The 17484-nt window shown below is 50.6% G+C and overlaps 1 long non-coding RNA gene across 3 annotated transcripts; it reads right to left on the bottom strand.

Moving 5' to 3' along the window:
* Positions 1-25: 25 nt before the first annotated feature.
* LOC137448652 (uncharacterized) lies at positions 26-7093 on the bottom strand. 3 transcript variants are annotated; one of them, XR_010989177.1, is made up of 4 exons: positions 7008-7093; positions 3959-4067; positions 1543-3329; positions 26-1369 (listed from the first exon to the last, which is right to left on the bottom strand). It is a non-coding gene; the product is annotated as an uncharacterized lncRNA (long non-coding RNA). The 3 variants fall into 3 exon arrangements; XR_010989176.1 differs by lacking the exon at positions 7008-7093 and adding an exon at positions 5154-5328; XR_010989178.1 differs by lacking the exon at positions 7008-7093 and adding an exon at positions 4206-4277.
* Between the last annotated feature and the right edge of the window lie 10391 nt (positions 7094-17484).

The raw sequence follows: 17484 nt of genomic DNA, 5'->3' as shown, positions 1-17484 counted from the left end.
GTGGGGCGGGGGGGGAACAACACGCTAAGATAAGCCCCACGCACTCCCTGGCCCCATGCCTCTGAAAGGCCGGGACCAGATCTACCCCCCCTGATTACAGGGGGGGTCCCTCCTTGAACCTCCCGCCGGACACCGGCAACACACTTCCCTGCCTACAGGGCGGTCGCTCTCGGCCCGGCACTCCCAAAAAGCCCCACGGAGAGCCACGGGCTCTGGCCTGCGCCCACTTACGGGCCGGCCCTCCTGGCTGCAGCACAACACCACCTCTTCAGGAGCCCAGGGACTGACCTCAACCCTCTAAGGGTTTGTTCCTGTTAGCTGCCAAAAGCAGCCTCCCCAGCCCTGCTTACAGGGACCTTGGGCTGCTGCTGGGGACAGAAGGGGACAGAACGGCACAGAAGGCTCCATAACTCGTCACACAGGCCCCGAGTGCGGGGCTGTTAATCTGACAGGGTGCCAAGGGAACAGGCTGCCATGAAGGCAGAGACCCAGGCCCTGAACTACAGGGGGGGTCACCTTGCCGCAGGACGACTTAAGCGGCTTCGCTGTGTCCATCCAATCAAAGGAGGGGCAAGCCGAGCTCCCACCCCACTCGAGGCCTCCAAGGAGACTGCCGTGGAACCGCCCAGAGCCCCTCTTTCCCTCCTGGGAAGCCTAAGCTAAGCTACAGCCTTTCCTAAGGGACCTAAAGGACAAGCAGACTCAGGCACACAGAGGCAAGAGGGGCCACACACACAGCCCTTCCCAAGAGAGGGAGCAAGCTCTGGGCAGCCACTGGTGGGGCAGGCATCCTTAACCCTGAGCAGGAGAGCAGAGGGTCAGACCTGGCCCCCCCGGGGATGCATGCAGGCAGAGGGGCCTCAGGATGCCAATCGTTGTGACATGCCCCAAGTACAGGGCGTCACGCTGGCCAGGCCGCCAGCAGCCGAGAAACTGTTTAAAGGGCCCTCCCCTGCTTACAGGGGGGGCTGGGGTCCAGGCAGCTACACTTCCCCCCATACGGGCCGAGACGCCGGCTCGGACCCTCCTTACAGGGTTGCCAGTCTCCGTGCAGCCAAGGAGCTAGGTGGCAAAACGCCTACAACAGCAAAAGCAAAGACCGAGCCCTGCTTACAGGGAGGTCGCCCAGCACAAAGCCAACCAGGGCACCCTAACGGTGCTGGCAAAGATCTTGTGTTGCCACAGCCAAATTGAGAGGGAGGTCTCATTGCCCAGGGCGCCTTTCTCCTGTCCTGCTCTTCAGCCGGACGCCGCTCCTCTTGCCTCGCCGCCTCTTGCCTCCGCCGTATGTTGCCTCGCCGCCTCTTGCCTCCGCCGTACGTTGCCTCGCCGCTCCGCGGCGGGCCTCTTCTTCCTTCTGTGCCAGCCACTGCCAAGGAAGGAGGACAGAGTTAGGCCTCAGTAGTGCCAGTTGCTCCCCGCCCGAGGGAAAGAGGGAAGCCTCCAGCCCCGCAGGCAGCTCCCCGTGGGCACCCCCCGGCCAGCTACCCGCCCGCAGACACCCCCAGCTCTGCAAAGTCTTCCCGCTTTTGCTCGACTCACCCAAGCGGCGCACGGCACGCTTCCGGTCGGGACCGCAGACGGGCGCCGCAGCAGACGCCCTGGGCAACGGAGCTGGGCATGCAACGCAGCGGCCAGAGCGGCTGCACGACCCTGCTTACAGGGGGCTGGAGCCGCCGCTGGCATTTCAAAGCGCCCGGGATGCCAGGGCACTGACCGGGCCCTGACTTACAGGGCGGCCCTGGTCCCAAAAGGCCCACGGAGGCTCCTTCTCTCCGCTGCAGGGGCATCTTGACCCACACCCCGCTAGCCGGGGGGGGTGCCCCACACAGGCTGCCAGCTGAGCGCAAAGGCACTCGGACCCCGACCCCTCTTACGGGCGGGTCGAAACCCAGGGAGCTGAGAGCTTGGCCTGGCCCCGCAGCTACAGGAAGACAGCAGCCAGGCAGTGGGGCATCACGGCCAAAGGCCGGGGGGCTGTGGCCCCAGCCCCGAAGACGGGGTGGGGCGGGGGGGAACAACACGCTAAGATAAGCCCCACGCACTCCCTGGCCCCATGCCTCTGAAAGGCCGGGACCAGATCTACCCCCCCTGATTACAGGGGGGGTCCCTCCTTGAACCTCCCGCCGGATACCGGCAACACACTTCCCTGCCTACAGGGCGGTCGCTCTCGGCCCGGCACTCCCAAAAAGCCCCACGGAGAGCCACGGGCTCTGGCCTGCGCCCACTTACGGGCCGGCCCTCCTGGCTGCAGCACAACACCACCTCTTCAGGAGCCCAGGGACTGACCTCAACCCTCTAAGGGTTTGTTCCTGTTAGCTGCCAAAAGCAGCCTCCCCAGCCCTGCTTACAGGGACCTTGGGCTGCTGCTGGGGACAGAAGGGGACAGAACGGCACAGAAGGCTCCATAACTCGTCACACAGGCCCCGAGTGCGGGGCTGTTAATCTGACAGGGTGCCAAGGGAACAGGCTGCCATGAAGGCAGAGACCCAGGCCCTGAACTACAGGGGGGGTCACCTTGCCGCAGGACGACTTAAGCGGCTTCGCTGTGTCCATCCAATCAAAGGAGGGGCAAGCCGAGCTCCCACCCCACTCGAGGCCTCCAAGGAGACTGCCGTGGAACCGCCCAGAGCCCCTCTTTCCCTCCTGGGAAGCCTAAGCTAAGCTACAGCCTTTCCTAAGGGACCTAAAGGACAAGCAGACTCAGGCACACAGAGGCAAGAGGGGCCACACACACAGCCCTTCCCAAGAGAGGGAGCAAGCTCTGGGCAGCCACTGGTGGGGCAGGCATCCTTAACCCTGAGCAGGAGAGCAGAGGGTCAGACCTGGCCCCCCCGGGGATGCATGCAGGCAGAGGGGCCTCAGGATGCCAATCGTTGTGACATGCCCCAAGTACAGGGCGTCACGCTGGCCAGGCCGCCAGCAGCCGAGAAACTGTTTAAAGGGCCCTCCCCTGCTTACAGGGGGGGCTGGGGTCCAGGCAGCTACACTTCCCCCCATACGGGCCGAGACGCCGGCTCGGACCCTCCTTACAGGGTTGCCAGTCTCCGTGCAGCCAAGGAGCTAGGTGGCAAAACGCCTACAACAGCAAAAGCAAAGACCGAGCCCTGCTTACAGGGAGGTCGCCCAGCACAAAGCCAACCAGGGCACCCTAACGGTGCTGGCAAAGATCTTGTGTTGCCACAGCCAAATTGAGAGGGAGGTCTCATTGCCCAGGGCGCCTTGCTCATGTCCAGGTGTTCAGCCCGGTGCTCCTCCTCTTCTCAGCTCCTCTTGCCCCCCGGCACCTTGCCTCGCCGCTCCATAGTGGGGCTCTGTGCCAGCTGCCTCTGAGGAAGGAGGACAGAGTTAGGCCTCAGTAGTGCCAATTCCTCCCCGCCCAAGGGGAAAAGGTATCACTGCTCCTCAGTCACTACAGGCTTTTTCTGTTCAAAATGTCCTTTCTCTCCTTGCATTATCTTAGCTTCTATTTTCAAAATTTTCATCCTCTGCCCTACAGATTTCCTTCACAATTCCAGGCATAATTTCTCTTCCTCCTGTCCAAAATGGCCTCTGTTTCCCTCCAAAACATCCCCTTTTCTCCCTCCATCTTTCCTCAGCTCTTCCCTCCCATGCCTTTCCTCCCCCTCACTCTCCCTCCTAAATAAGCTGTGATTTTCCCTCTCAAATCCTCGTTTTTGTCTCCCATAGGTTAACTTTCCTGTTCATTTCTGTATCTTGTCTCACAGATATTTGCCTTAAGTCTTCCCTCCAAGCTGCTTCCTGTGTCCCCTCTTCTTTGCTCAGGTTTTCTCAGGACAATTTTCACCTTCTCCCTGTGGGTTGCCTCAGGTTCCCTCCATGCCCGCTCTGCCCCCAGCACATTGCCTCAGCTTTTCCCTCCGAAAGCTTTGGCTTTTATCCTGTACAAACTACCTCCATGTTTTCCCTCCAGGATGTCACCTCTGCTCTTGCTTACCTCAGGGTTTTCTCTGTTTGCATTTTCTGCCCCACAGATCCTCTCAGTCTCTGTGCCCAAATGTCACTTCTCTGTCCCTGAGTCTGCTCCCTGCAGAGCTTCGTTCTGCCTGAAGGAGCAAACAGCAGAGGCACACTCAGGAGGTGCTGAGCTACAGAGGGAAGTGCCTCAGGTTTTAACGAAACAGAAATTGTCCCCGAGCTGATTCCCCTGCCCCCGGCCGGTCTCACCCTGCGCCCTCACGAACCTGCCCAAGCCCCTGCGCTGCCTGCCCTGCCCTCCGGCATCCGCAGCTCTGCCCCAGGAGCGGATCCTCCCAGACCCCAAGCCCAGCGCAGCTGCGGGCTGCGGCCCCGCCCCGGAGGCGCCGCCGCACATCTCAGTCCCCTCCCGTTCCCGCCCCGGCGGCGCCTGAGGCGCGCGGCGCGAGGGGAGAGCGGCGCGTGCCGGCCCCCGCGGCGGGAAGGGCGAGAGGCGGCGCGTGCCGGCCCCCGCGGCGGGAAGGGCGAGAGGCGGCGCGTGCCGGCCCCCGCGGCGGGAAGGGCGAGAGGCGGCGCGTGCCGGCCCCCGCGGCGGGAAGGGCGAGAGGCGGCGCGTGCCGGGACCCGCGGCGGGAAGGGCGAGAGGCGGCGCGTGCCGGGACCCGCGGCGGGAAGGGCGAGAGGCGGCGCGTGCCGGGCCCCGCGGCGGGAAGGGCGAGAGGCGGCGCGTGCCGGCCCCCGCGGCGGGAAGCGCGAGAGCGCCCTCCCCCCGGCCCCTGCTCAGCCCACTCCGCTCCCCGCGATGTTATTAAAAACAACAGAAACGGACCCAGATGCTGAGCTGTTCGCGAAAACACCTTAGACATTTAAACTCCTCCCTTCAGCTGCTGCAGCTCTGCCCCAGCCCAGCCCCGTTCCCTCTCACGCACCTCGGCGCTGCCTTCAGCGCTCCGCCACCCCCCGCGCTGCCCCAGTGCTTCGGGAGCCGTCCTCGCACCCAGCCCGTCTACCGGCGCCTCGGCTCAGCCTTCCCCGCAGAGCCGGAACTCCCCCAGCCGCTGGAATGCCCTCCGGGCCGCCCTGGCAGCCCCCCCTCGTGTTCATTGCACTGAGGACATCTGCACCGACGGGCGGTTGAAGCTGCCCGGGGAGCGCCTCAGGCTCTAAGCTCCCGCAGGTCTCCCCGGGCCAGCCCTCCCTGTCCCCGCTCGCACCTGGGCTCCTGTCCCTCGCGGATCCGCCAAAGCCCCCCTGAGGCGCCTGCCAGGTCTGCCAGGCTGCCACAGCTGCCCTCCGAGAGCGACTCCCAAGTCCAGCGGCGCCTCTGGCCGGGGCCGGTCCCGCCCGGGCCGGGCGCCTCTGGCCGCTCGAATTCTCGCGCTGAAGCCCTGGGAGGAGCCCAGGCCCCGCCCCCGGCCCCGCCCCGTGCCTCAGGGCGCTCAGTCTCCTCCGCCGGCGCTGGTGCGCCCCCCAGAGAGCCTTCGGGCACCCCTGCTGCTCCCTCTATGAACTGTATCTACATCTGTAGTGTTCTGAGCGGCCCAGGAGAGACCTCACAGTTACAGAAGGGAATTTAAAACGTCCCTCTCGGCCGCCCCAGGCCCCCCCTGCTCGAGCCCCCCCCGCTCCCTCTCCCGCACCTGCCCGGGCCCTGCCTCAGGGCGCTCCGCGGTGCTTGCCAGAGCTCAGCGCCGGAGCTCTGCCCCAGCGCCGCCTCCGCACTCCGCGGCCGCAGGCTGGGGTTGAGCTCTCGCGGCAGAGCCGAGCGCCTCTGCCCCTTGCAGGTCTCGCACCGAGCCCGGGCCGGAGGGGCAGCGGCCGGCGCCGAGCGCTGCGGTGCGGCAGAGCGCTGGGGCGGGGAGCCCCGGGGCGCACAGACCCCGGCCCCGGCCCCGCCGCGGTGCTCACAGCGGCCCCGGCTCCGAGCCGCCCCCCCAGCGCTCCTCCCCGTCCCTCAGAGCTCTCGCAGCCGCTCGGCACACCGCAGGGCCGCCCCTGCCTCCCCCGCCCGGCTGTGCCCCCGGCCCCCTGCCGCGCCTGGGGCTGTCCTGCCTTGGAGCTGTCCTGTCCCAGCAGCACCCTGGCCCCCTGCGGCCAAAGGAGGAGGCGGGGAGGCAATAACAATATTAATGATGTATTGATCCAAACGCCGCCGCGCAGGAGACACAGAGCTCCGCATCTCCGAGCAGGGCTCCCAGGGCTGACAGCCCCGACATCACTTTGCAGTCAGCGCATTTAGCACTGGCAGTCACCCATCTCTTCTGTCTGTTGCTTTCCTCACTTAAACCCTTTGATGGTCTCGGTGTGTTCCCCCCTTCATCTGGTATCTTCAGTGGAATTGCGGGATCTTAGATTTTGGGGTCTCCCAGCATCGGGGGGGCTCACTCTGGTGTTCATTGTCCCCCCCCCCCCGTGAGGAAATGGCCTCAAGTTGTATCAGAGGATGTTGTGAGAAACTGGTTATAATATTTGGCTTTCGCAAGGGGAATTACTGGGGACCGTGGGGCTGGATCGTTGGGCTGGATCGTTGGGCTGATGGTCTGCATTGTGTGGGCTATTGGGAGAGAAAGGGGAGGTGCCAACAGGTCTAAAGACTGGCCAGGTCAAAAGTGCAGGTGTTGTCAGTCCTGATGGAGAGGGGTGGGAGCGTGCTGGGGACTATATGAATATGTACGGTTTAATGTATTAATATGTCTGTTTGCCGTCTCTATCAGTTCGCCTCCGTGTTGTGGGGGTGCGCCTCCAGCAAGCTCGCTCTGCGCCCAGCGCTGTGTTGCCTTTATTTTATAATAAACTGGTTACACATTTTCAGCAGTGAGTTCGTTTCTCACAGTGTTTAGGTTGCCTATTAAAGAAGCTTCTTCACTGAAAGCTTCTCAAACACTGGACTACTTTCCCCAGGGAAGTGGCTGAATCCCCATCCCTGCAGATGCTTAAAAGACAGAGAGATGTAATGCTGCAGACAGGGTTTGGCATGAGACTTGGTAGAGTTTGTGAGCTGTTGGGACTGCGGAATCTGAAAGGCCTTTTCCAACGCAAACGATTCTACTATTCTATAAAACACTCACCTGCAGACAAGCTGATGAGCAACTTCCCTCTGATGAAAAGCTTCTGGAGACGGTCATCACCCTCACTAAGTCAGCATATGAAAACCAGGTCGCAGCTGAATGAGTGCTCCTGGAGCCTCCCTGACATTGGCACAAAACTCTATTTGTGTCCAGGTACACGTGAGCAAAACCACACCAACATGACAAAGAAATAAGAATTTCTGTCCCATTCAAAGCTTCCATCAGCAGGGAAGGTGCATTCCCAGTCCCCCATTAAATGCAATCAGCCTGACCAATCTTGTTTACAACGGCAGACATGAATTATGCTGTGGTCTGGCTTCAGCTCTCAACTACTTCCATGTTGAACAAGGACAGCTTGTGCTCACAGAAGGCACGTGGGGGGTTGTGTGCGAGGTTCCTGTAGAGCTCAGGTCTCTGAGACTTCTGAACAGCTGTGCTTAGCCCAAAATCAGACAGTTTCACATCACCCTGGGAAAAAAAAATCCAAGAAAAGAATTCAGAAAGATTGTGCTTGAGCAAAAGAAAAGGTTTAACCGCTGCACAGCCTCCTGAGCCCATGGCAGACTTGCAGAGCTACTGCGAGCACCACTCTGCATGGCCTCAGCTGCAGACTGGGGGGTTTCAAGCACTGGCACTCGACATGCACACCCCTTACCCTCGCACCCAGCAGAAGGCTCTCTGGTTTAATACTCCTGTGGATGAGGCCCAGCTGCTCAATGGCACTGGTGGCCAACACAGATCCAGGCCTGTCAAACTGTGTCTCCTCTTCTGATAAGGTCTCTCTCTTCATTAGTGAGGTCATCCTGTCACCCACAGAGAGAGAAGAAAATGCAGCTGTGAAATCAGACCATTTGAATCCTAAGACTCGTCCTGTGTGAGACCCCGGGAGAATCCACACCTAACCTTGCAGCTGGCCTTACAGCTCCTCTTTGGAAAACTGTCCCTGCCAGGGCCCACAAACCCAACATCCTCTGTCAGCAAACAGCTTATCTCCAGTTTTGCTTCTGAGTTGCTGTTGGGCTGGATATCACTGAGTGCTTTTTTGAGGGGGACCCAGCTGGAGGCTTTATGATAGATTTCCTGACAGTGACCAAAAACTTACTGGGTACAGTTCCTCCAGGACTGCAGCAGCAACTGCAGGAGGCTCTCTGCAAGCCTAAGTGCAGCAGAAAAAGGATGGCAGTATCATCTTCAGCAGCAACTTGAGTATGATTATGGAATCTGGACCAACAGCAGCAGGCAAGCTGGGGTAGGTATGGAGGTGATGCAGTCGCAGAAGTGTGTAGCGTAGAAGTAAGGCAACTTGCAGGCAAGAAAGCAAGAAAGTGGAGCTCAGCTGCAGCCTCCCACTCCCAGCCAGGGTCAGCAGAGCCACCTGCAACACAAGGGCTGAGCTCTTTGTCTCACTGATGTCAATATGCCCAAAATTTCAGCCTGGCTATTTAGTCCAGCCACAGGAGAATATCTTCCAGAATGTAAAGAGCTTCATCTCACTACAAGTCTACATGGACTTGTTTTTTAACAGTATTCATCCTGTCTGTGATTTGACACTGGGATTTTCACTTTTCTATACAGCTAGCACCTTTACATACCTAAAGACATGTCTATATGACCAGGCACTGCTGTGCAGCCAGGAGGAGGCTGCAGCCCCTATGCTGGCTGCATACACACCCACTGCTTCCAGCTACACCGGAACAAACCAGCAAGGTATCCCTGCAGCTTTGCACCCAAGTAATGTGTCCCACTGGACCCAGTCCTGAGCTGTATGTTGCTCTGTGCTGGGATACTTCATGTGGTTTTATCAGTGTAGGCATTTACTGCCCCAAGTATCTCAGCATCTTGCAATAGAGATACAGCTTAAAAATTCATCAGCCTTTTTGCTTGAAGAATATTTTGGATCCCAGGGTGATAGATGCCCTGCACTCTTTTAGGCTGGTATTAATTTTGTTACTCTCTTACTGCCGTTTTTCTCCATTATAAAATAAAAGCCACTTTAAACCAGAAAAAGTCACATCTTCCTCTGTGTGTGAGCTTACAGGAAATGAAGAGTGAAGAGGCTATCTAGGTAAAAACAAACCACAACAAAAATGCAAGATATGGTTTTATGGAAGCATTAAGAATTTCTTGTAAGTGAGAAAGATGAGCCTGCAGCTGTGGAAGAGTTGGGTGCAAGCTGCAGTTCCATCCTTGTGCTGCATCCATTGGAGGAGCTTGGCTTGGTCAAAGCAGCATCACTGCAGCATAGCAGGTGTTAATATAGGTAAGTAAAAACTGTTTCCCCGGGTTTTGAATTGTTCAGAGGGCTAAAGAAGGTGCTGCATGAGAGATCAGTGGGGTTTGGTATTGCACTTAGGTCTATGGTGCTGTGCAGACATTGGGCTGGGCACACAGTAGGAAAGGGCCTCAAGTCCCACCAGCCTCATTGCAAATAGCTCTCAGGGCAGGAAGCAACAGCTGTGATGGAAAATACTTGCAAGCATAAAGCCCACCTCTATAAACTTATTTTTCTGTGCTTGAACTGGAAAGCACAAGTCCATGTCCACGTTAAAGAGCTGCAGATACTGCTGCCTGATTCCAAAGGCCTTGTTCCAGCACCACATAGGTTGCCACACTGGCTCACAAAACGTCACATGTCATTGTCCCCCAGAGTCCCCATGATCCTGCTAAACTCCACCTCTCTGACTGGCTGCAGTTACTGCCTGGGATAGCAATGCCCTGTCTGGAAAGTTAATGGCAGCTCACAGAGTCATTGCAGCTCTCCTTTGTGCTTTGGGTTTTGGGTCGGGCTGGTTTTTTGTTTGTTTTTGTGGGGTTTGTTTTGACTCTGTGTGGTTTTGGTTTGGGTTGTGGTGGGTTTTTTTGTTTGGTTGGTTTGGGGGGGGGGGCTGTTAAGTTTTGATTTGGTTTTATTCATACCTTTTGAAATGCAGCCTTTCCTCCTGCAGATGTTTCCTCTGAATCTAGTGCAAAGGAAACTGATAGACTAAGATCATCTCTCTTGCAGCACCAGGGCACCCTGGTCTGTAAGTACTATTGCTGTCAGTCTATGAGCTATCTATCAAAACTGGGCAAGCTCCTCCAGAGTACCCAGTGCCTCTGCACAAGCTTTTTTATTTGATCCATTTTAGTTTTTATTCTACAGGCAGCTCTTTTGCTTGTACTTGCTGACAGCTCTGGGCAGGGACTGCATGCTTGAGCTGTTGGATAGGCTCCTAAGGCTGCTCCCACTGATGCCCTTCTTCCGCTACTAATTCCCCTGGTCTATTTCCACATGTTGGTGATGTGTCTGTCTCTGCCTGGTAGATAAAAAGGGAAACCAAACACATACTAAAACCCAGGCTTCCTTTTCAAGCTCCAGAGAATCATCTACCTGTTAGCCTTTGTTTACCCACAGCGTTGTAAATCAATGTGCAAACGCTCAGAAGAAAAGGAGCACTTCAAAGCGCTCTGTTAAGTGACAGCCTGGGGAGATGAAACAAGGAACCCCATTAAAAACACAACTGCTTAATGCTTTGTCCTTAATTTGTCTTTTGATTCTTGAAAAGTAGGTAATTTAACAACGACTCTGCTCGCACCCCTGGCAGAAGTACTATCTTAAATGGCCATTCTATTTATCTGTATATTTATTCTTGGAGGAATACGTAATTTAATAACTATTTGTTGTGCTTTTTAGAATACACTCTTCTCCCGCAGCGGATTTCAGTCTGTTTCCCAGCAGCTGGCGTGCAGCAGTGTGCTTGGCTCTGTGTAACCAGGAGAGGGCTGCAGCAGCCAGCAGATTGAACGTGCCTCCCAAACGCTCGAGATGCTGAGCCGAAGAGCCAGAGTCGGGTAGCCGGACAGGCAAAGAGAGCACTGCCTCAGATCAGTAGGTCCTTACATCCTGATTCCATCTGTTTGGAACCACACTTTTTCCTGCTACAGAGTAGTGTTCTGGAAGCTGGGCCCAGGCTTATGAAAATATACACAACTGCACAGTGCAGTGTCAAGGGCCAGCTACTAGACAGGTGACTCTTAAATCTCCTCCCTTCCCAAAGGGAAGAGAAAGGAAATGAGAGAGTCACTTATGGATTGGAAAAGGAAAGGAAAACAGTTTTAATGAAACAACAACAATAGAATTAAATATATACAACTATATGCAAGCCAAATGTGGAACCCAACCCCCTTATGGCAATTAGTCACTGTCACCACCTGATGCTGTGGCAGGCATTTGGGAAGTCTCAGACTGGACTCAATGGCAGATGGGAACAGATTTCAGGGGCTGGATTCTGGAACTGGATTTAGGTGGATTTAGGTCAGGATCAAAGGCAGAACAGACATAGTCTTCCTCAGACACCAGCTACTGAGGAAGAGGCTTGACCCTGGTGATCCCTCAGCTTTGTACCAAACACAGCCTTCATGGGGTGGAATCCTTTGTTGATCACCTGTCCTGTCTGTTTCTCCCTGCAGCTGCAGCCTCTTACTCACTGCACCTCTGGCATGGTACCCACGATTTAGCAGTTAGTTTGGTTTCTCTTTGTGCCAATTGGGATACGGTATTTTTAAATTCATCCTTCAGCTCTTTCATGCAATTCTTTATTTCACCAGAGTTTCAATGGCTGAAACCAAAGAAACACGTGTCATACTATCCTCCAATTGCTTCATTTGATCAGTGAATTGGCCAACCGTAGGAGGAGCTCCACCATAATTTCTTGCCACAATTCTGCTTGCCAGAATATTTGCATAATTAGAAGGAGCAAGTTTGATGAGCTTTTTAGCAAGACCAGAGGATTGAGTCAGACAACGGAACTCATTTCAAAAACAACCTTGTAAAGAACTAGGCCAAAGAGCACGGTATTGAGTGGATATTCCACATTCCCTACTATGCACCAGCTGCAGGGTAGATTGAACACTACAACGGTTTGTTGAAGACCACTCTTAAAGCCATGGGGGGTGGATCTTTGAAAAACTGGGAAAAACATTTAGCACAAGCAACCTGGCTGGTAAATAGTAGAAGTTCAGTGAACAGAGCTGGACCTGCACATTCAGATTTGCTACGGAAAGTAGAAGGTGATAGAGTTCCTGTTGTTAGAGAAAGGAATCTGTCAGGTAAAACTGTTTGGGTATTTTCTCCCTCCGGAGAGGCTAAACCTGTCTGAGGGGTGGTTTCAGCTGAAGGTCCGGGTCACACTTATTGGGTAATGCAAAAGAATGGTGAAATTCAGTGTATACCACAAAGAATTTTAACTTCAGCTGAAAGAGTTTAATTTCAGACTGTTGTACAGCTACATCGCGTCCAAAGGAAGAATCCATGAGGAATCTATGGTGCACGAACCCTGAGATCCCTGAGTCAACTGAGAGTCCCTGTTTCCCTGTTTTCTTTTTCTTCACTTCATCTGCGAAGAGACAAACTGTTGTCCATTTTCTTGTTTCCTGATTTTCTTGGACTTCTGAATCACCTACATCTGAGTATATCCAGAATGGACTATGAACTTTACTTATGAATTGTAAATATCATTTTAGATTGGATGGACAGTATGAACAGCCAATGAAATTGTTTAGAAGGGGTGGATTGGGAAAGACCTTTGAGATCATCAAGTCCAACCTATCACCCAACACCATCTAATCAACTAAACCATGGCACCAAGTGCCTCATCCAATCTCTTCTTAGACACTTCCAGTGATGGTGAGTCCACCACCTCCCTGTAGAAGGTAGCAGCCCATGCTACCTTCTTTTTTAGTAGATCATGTGAAGTAAATACTCCTGATTTCTAATCTTCTCCCTGAAAAATTTCCTGGGTTTATATCTGGTTCATTCAAGGAGAAATGACCGCTCACATCTCAGCTGAGATTTATCAAAGCATGGAAGTACCTTGATGATGTAAACACAATGCAAAATAATTTCCTATAAACAAAAGTAAACCACATCACGTACAGACAACTGGCCAGCTAAAGAACTTGCTGTCACAGCTAAACCAAGTAAAACACAGCTCATACAAAACAGGTTGAATGAGCCTCAATTCTGAGGCTTCAAAAAACAATACAAAGCTTATAGCCTGTTACTAGCTATGATAATACTACTCTAAGAGTCACAGCTCTGCAAGGTAGCTAGAAGCTATTCAGCAGCTTGTCTTAGAAGTCATAAGGGAAAACTAAGTTTGTGGAAAGTGACTCATGTGCTGACAAGGTCCCAAAACACTTATGAGTATTTTCACAGGCATCAGTGGTGCAAGAGACGAGAGGTTTGACGTTGCAAGTGGTTGTTAAGATTCAGGCTTGAGCTTTGAGGTGGTTTCACCACTTCCCAGCTTGAAGGGTTCAGGTTCAAAGCCATATATGCAAAGTCAACAGCTCTATTTACATTCTCCCACAAATGAGAAGCAAAAAATGAATAGCAAAAGATGTTTTTCATGTCAGGAATATTGTCACAACTTAGTAATAGCAGCAATCAATTTATATCTAAAAGGCTGTTTGTGTTCATAACTCTATTTCTGTTTTCACTTCTTTTTTTCTTTCTCATGGGAATATCCTTTAGGTTCTCTATGAAAGTAATAAACAAAAAACCCCACACAGTATTTCCATTCCTTAAATACTCTGTCTAGAGCTATTCTGTAGCAGATAGCAGGAAATGGCCATAGTAATGCAAAGACACATCTCAGTCATAAAGATACTTCTAATGAAAGAAAGATAGAAGCCAACACTTTGATATTCATATATGCAGTGTGTGTGTGCTACCCTCTGTTGATCATTGAGACAAATGCCTGAGCTCAGCTAGATGTATGACAGTATCTTTCACAGTCAGTATTACATAAATAGCATGCAAGATCAATGACACAGCAACCACAGCCTATATGAGCTGGCCCAAATGACATTATTCCACCAAAACTGTGTAGCAGTTAAAATGGTTTTACATTAAGAGTACTTTAGAAGAGATATAGTACAGTCCTGAGCACCAGGATTTTCCCTATAGGTTCATTCCCAACTGCTGATAGGGATACAGCCATTGTGCTATGCTTAAAACCATTCTCTTTTACAAAATATTTAAACTCTCAATGATCTAATTCTGATTTATTTCCTGTCATTATCAAAGCTGGAACCCATACCTGGTAGCTATGAGTATTACACACTTGGCCTACTTCTTCAATAGTTGCTTTTTGAGGTCCCTAAAGCAAAGTAACATGAGATAATGGAAATAATAATTCAGAAGCAGGGTGTAACTGTTTCTGCAGCATAAATAAACCTATGCAAAACTTGTAACATAGATCTAACATTTCTTGAAAGCATTTTCTCAGAACAGTTAAGATTCTGACAGTTAATTCTTTGGCATGGTCTCACAAACCTATTTGTTATGGGATCGTCTCTTTCTAGTTTCAAGTTTTAAATTTCTTTCATTTAGTTTCCTTTCGTGCTATTTGTTGTCTTAAACCATATTTTATTCCACACCTATTGTATTAATTGTCTCTTGTTGAAAAGGGCAAGCCGTTAGTATTTTGTGCACTTACTGGAAAAAATGGATGTGTGGGAGTCAGATTTTCTGTTCTGCATCATACTCCTCCTTTTTGCCTTGCCAGAACATGCAGTCTGAGCTGAGTGAATTGCTCTGACTTCTAATTCTCTATGGTATAGTGCACTTACATCAGCTTCTTCAACATCACTCTCCTAGTCTTAGGCCCATTAATATCTGATCCCAAGCATTATCTAAAGATTCACCAAAACCAGAATGTTTAACTCAAGAACACAAAAAATGTGGTTTAAATGTTTGAAATGCTTCTTACTTTTTCTTGTTTTATGAAATTAAAGTAGCATCTTTCAAAGGCTTTATTGTTGTTAAGAATGCAATGATCTGCAAACAGTAGCACACTTTGGTAACATTCTTCCTGACTTGTTTGTAAGTAGGTAAATCTCTCAGAGCCAGAAATTTATGTTTTTAAACTATGTGTATGCTGTTGCTTTTTGTGAATCCTCTCACCTTCATGAACAGATAGGTGTTTATGAATGGAAAAGGACTGCAATATACAGTTAAGTTACCAACACGGATAGCAAGCTTTTAAAATGGAGAGGTAAGATCAGTGGACCATGTCTTTTCATATTACATCTTGTGTAAACCAAGACACTAATTTTAAGAGGCCATTCAAACACTTTGCCTATACATATTGCCTTCTCAGGTCCCTGAAGCTGCTGAAGCTTACATTTCAAAAATCCATTATCCTGTTTTCTAAGGACTATTAAACAAAAATACCGATTGTTATGTATCTATGCATTATGAATACTTGAGGGATTATTTCTTCAGCACAATGAAATGAAAATACTTTAACTTGGGAAAATACAGTAGCTCTATGCTCTAAGCAGCTCCAAACATATTAAGCCTTTTTATTTTACTCCAGAGGGACAATGCTCTGAGCTCACTAATTGTCTTACATTCCTGACCAGAAAATTAAAGTTGTAAGTATTAGTAAGTCTATTGCTGGTTTTGTAATTCTATTATGTTTGTGTTGGAAATACTTCATTGGCTAAAGTACAATTAAAAACTTATCTTTTAAAGTTGAATTGTGATATGATGTTTTAGTGGCCATGATGATTTGGGGTTGAGAGTTGGACTTAATCTTAGAGGTCTTTTCCCATATTAATGATTCTATATGTGGGCTGTGTACTTACAATGCTATAAAATAAACTTTTTGAAGAGCTACTGTGCTTTACTCTATTTTCCTTTAGAGTTGTGTTCCTCAGGTTTCTAATCAGCATATGTGGATTTTTAAACTAATCAGTAGAATGCTTTCAAGACATATTTCAAGTTTTCTTACATTTAATTATTAGGTGTGTGTGTGTGTTACAAACTCTACAAGCTTAAAGGATCGCAGTAGTTTGGATGATGTCTGAAATCTGTTGTATTTCTGACAACACTGCAGAGGCCCCTTGGCTATATCTATACTAGCAAATTCAATGTGCTTAGTACCACTCTCTGGCACTGAGGCTTTTAGCAAGCAACAATTAAGTTTAGCCTCAAAATTGGGAGAGGGAATAGGGGAAGAACAATTCTTTCAAACGGTCATGAATTCTGTAGGAGATCTGATCAAAAAATTGCCAAAGTATTGTAGTTGGGTTTGTACTGACTGTACTGACTTGGAATTTTTTTGATGGTGATATAGATGTGACCTCCGAATCCCACATCAGGAATTAATTCTACCTTAAGTATGTTGGGCTTTTTACTGCCTTCAGGGAAGTATCCACAGCATTATTGTTTTAACTGCCTGTTTAGGAGGACTACCACATGACTATACAACATAAAAAAGATTTTTCCATGACTAAATCTGATCTTTTCAGAGCTTTCACATATCTTTCCAGAACTCCTCTGATCCTTGCTAATAGGAGACCACTTTGACAGCTATAAGCTTTCTGAAGAAGCTATAGATGGCAGGATAGCATCTACTTTCAGAATTCTCTGCTATGTGCAACAGTTGTCATACAAGCAATAGTGGTTTAGCAGGAGAAAGTGTGCATTCAGATTTTTCAAAACCTCATACAGTCACATGCTAAGAATGAAGTCAGAAACAAGTATTAAAAGTTCTAAAATTAAGGATTTGAATTGAAAGAGTGAAATAATTCTCATCACAATGAGGCAAATATGACTGAAACTGTGGCTCCAGTAGTTTTTGAGGATTCTCAGTAAGCATCTGCTTCTGTCAGCATGTACATTGTGTCCTGGTGTGTTGTGGTGCTGGACTCACTGCTAATACGTACCAGCCATGCTTAACAAGGAGGAAAACCAAAACATGGTAAGATTTTACTGAGGATTAGGAAATCCCCATGGGTACGGACCCAACTGCTGTCCAGAGAAGAACTGCCTCTACCAGAACAAGAGGACACAGTCTCAAGCTGCACCAGGGGAAGTTTAGGCTCGAGGTGAGGAGAAAGTTCTTCACAGAGAGAGTTGTTAGCCATTGGAATGGGCTGCCCAGGGCGGTGGTGGAGTTGCTGTCCCTGGAGGTGTTCAAGAGGGGATTGGATGTGGTACTTGATGCCATGGTCTAGTAGGCATGAGGTCTTGGGTGACAGGTTGGACTTGATGATCTTTGAGGTCTTTTCCAACCTTATTGATTCTATACATTTGAGTGAATTTCTAAAAAAAAGCAGTCATGAAGATTGAGCAAAATACAACTTTTCTTGTGACACAGACAGCTACATCTACTTATGAAACAAAATAAATGGTGCTCTGAGGCTCTTTTTTTTTTTTTTTTATTCCTGATGCCACAGTTCTGTAAGTGATAATGAGTTCTGGAAACAGGGGCAAGTACTGAGGAAGACCTATGGGAATGGCACACACAAATTGCATGCCAACTTATTTTACTGCTTCAAGACACTGTCATTGGATATGTCAGTCTAACAGCTAAGGTCAGCCCACTTCCTAAAATGCCAGTGCTTTATATGTGACATAAAAATATTCATATTTTTAGATTTATCCACTGCAACTAATCTTAAGTAGCAGTTTCTCCTGGAAGAT

This window comes from Melanerpes formicivorus, unplaced genomic scaffold, assembly GCF_026170545.1.
Source record: "Melanerpes formicivorus ecotype bairdi unplaced genomic scaffold, bMelFor1.0.p_v2 SCAF_25, whole genome shotgun sequence".
Taxonomy (NCBI): Eukaryota; Metazoa; Chordata; class Aves; order Piciformes; family Picidae; genus Melanerpes; species Melanerpes formicivorus.
This window is presented reverse-complemented; position numbering and strand designations above follow the sequence as displayed.